The sequence below is a fragment of the Phytophthora infestans genome, genomic scaffold (assembly GCF_000142945.1).
Source record: "Phytophthora infestans T30-4 supercont1.6 genomic scaffold, whole genome shotgun sequence".
In the NCBI taxonomy this organism is placed as follows: domain Eukaryota; phylum Oomycota; class Peronosporomycetes; order Peronosporales; family Peronosporaceae; genus Phytophthora; species Phytophthora infestans.
Genome location: NW_003303753.1, coordinates 4,077,577 through 4,080,139, shown reverse-complemented (window position 1 = coordinate 4,080,139; position 2,563 = coordinate 4,077,577).

Below are 2,563 nucleotides of genomic sequence, written 5' to 3'. Positions count from 1 at the left end.
CCCACGGTGGACTTGCTAAGTCGCCACCCAATCAATAACGCGTTGTTTATTGGTCAAAATAAAACAAAAGCATTGCGATCTTAGCACTACTGCTGACGGCTTCACTCGTTATCAAGCGAGAGGAAGCAGCAGCAACAAGACAACATACAGACCCGGAAACCGTGATGCACTGTCTGTACGACTACTACGTAGGGTACTCACCGAAGGACCTGGCGCTCGTCTACAATAAAACCCAACAGGCGACATCTATAAGAACAGTTATTGCTGTCACTTCCAGTACTGGTATAATCAAATGTCCTGACATTGTCGACACAATCATTTTAGGAAGGGTCATGTTGCATCACATTTTTGGCGGGAGTCTCTCTACGCCAGTCATCGGTAACCTACTGCGCGTTTGCTTGCATTCTGGATCACGCACCCAGCGCGCCACGGCTGAATTAGATCTGGACAGCAGACATGTGAAGCTGGATATACTCGAGCACAAACGCAGTCTCATCAGGAAAGCAAACAATCGCCCTGACATAACGCAGAAAGAGTTGGTAGCGTGGGCCAAAGTCACGTTCAAATTTAAGCGGTCGCCTGCCCAGACTACTATCCTCGATATACTTAAGAACGCTACCAGGTCCATGAGCGAGATCTGTGGTGATGGTAGGCGGCGTAAGCCATTGCGAGTGGCCTCATCAAGCTAGAAGCCCAGCTGTGGGAGTGGATTCAGAAGGTTGTAGCTCAGTGTGTATGTCTCTCACGGGAATTGATCAAAATGAAGGCTCGTGATATTCAAAGGGAGCTATGTGATGCGGGGGACCTGGCCTTTTCGGACGGATGGCTCATTGTGTTCGAGCAAAGGCATCGGCTATTGCGATGGAGTAAGGAGATTTGGCAAGAATTACAAGGTAAGGTTTCGATCCAGAACTGCTTCCGGCACACAGGTATATTTTTTAAAGGCGTAGACGAAAGGTGCAAGACCTTTTAGCTCTCCAGCTACGGAGATGATATTGATGTAGAGGATATTTTAACCCGCGTTGGTAGGTTGACACTGTAAAACGCTTCAAAATACTATGTCAAATCATATGATAGGGGGCGGACCACGATACCGGAAGTGAGAGAATTTACTGTAACAGGATCCATACCTATGCAAACCTACCAGCGGGCTACATCAAACGCAGATAGGAAGTTGTCAACCAAGAATCGTGAGTGGCTTCGCATTATTTTAAGCAGACATTTGTCTTACCTCGACGAAGCACAGGATGCATTTCTCAAACACTTCCACATCAGCATATCGAAAACGTCTAAGTGGCGAATTATCAGCGATTTTAGACTTACGTGGAAAGTAATACAGCGCAGTGCCATTCATATAAGGGAAAGAGGCATTTTTATATTCGCGGAAGAGCGCAACCACATCAATTGGAGCTACCAGAACATTGGTTTTCTTGATGAAGTCTCATTTGACAATAAAGGTATGCTGGGAAAGCGTGGCTATGCTCTTCGTGGACAAAAGGTGGCAACCAGAGGAGGTTTCGAAGAAAACCTTGAGTGTCCTTGCTTGCTTGCATTGGCGTTATGGTGTTATTGGCTTCTATGATATTGTGGGGTCATTTGACCGGGTGGAACTCGTGCGATGCTGCCAAGATTTTGCTGATCAGGTGTTCGTCCTTACTCAAGCTCCAATTCAATTTAGATATTAGATGGCGCGCCACCCCGAAATTGTTTACTACCTCCGAAAAATTGGCGTTGTACCGATTTTTCTACCAGCATGTTGCCCACTTTTCAATTCTATTGAATATCGGTTCGGCAACGGGTAGAAAGCGCTCCTGAGACATTACGTGGAGTCTGGTGACAATAACTTAATGTTGCTCACTATTGATACTTTCTGGCCTTTTGCAAACTTCGACATGGCTCGGTGTTTTCAGCGTTGTGGCTGGATGGTGGAGGCACCTTCAATCATGTAGGTCCGCGGTCTCCAGAGAACGGTGGGGTTCCAGATCTTGGCCGGCGTTTGGCGGATGGGAACGTGGATGAAGATTTACATGACGATGTGGTGGGATTTCGTATGTTTAGATACATCCAATTGAGTTATTAAGAAGTCTCTGCTCTCTTGTATAAATTGCTCCTTTAATTTATGCTTGTCAGCGCTGTGTAACCTAAAGTACATCGATCTGCGGGTCACCCATATATTGAATGATTTGGTTTTAACCTACATAATGGTAGAATTTATCGTGTGTCTCTGCTCCATGAATCAGTTTCATGCGAATAAGTTATGCTACGTTGACGTTTTTATACTATCGCAGTTATTGCCATTAATATTAAATATGAATGTGATTCACTAATACGCCAGCGTAGATTAATAATTACCCGTCGTTCATTGCAGCATTATTGATGCCTAAGTTCTCAATGTTCTTCATGTTCACCAACGAATTGGCTACTTCTTTCGGATCTGTAGGAGGCGAGTGACGAACGACGGACACAACCGGAGAATTGCGAGACTGTAGACCTTGCTCATACATTCCAGACGTCGTCAATACACCCTTAAGTCGCGACGAAGTATACTTACCTCAGCAATGGA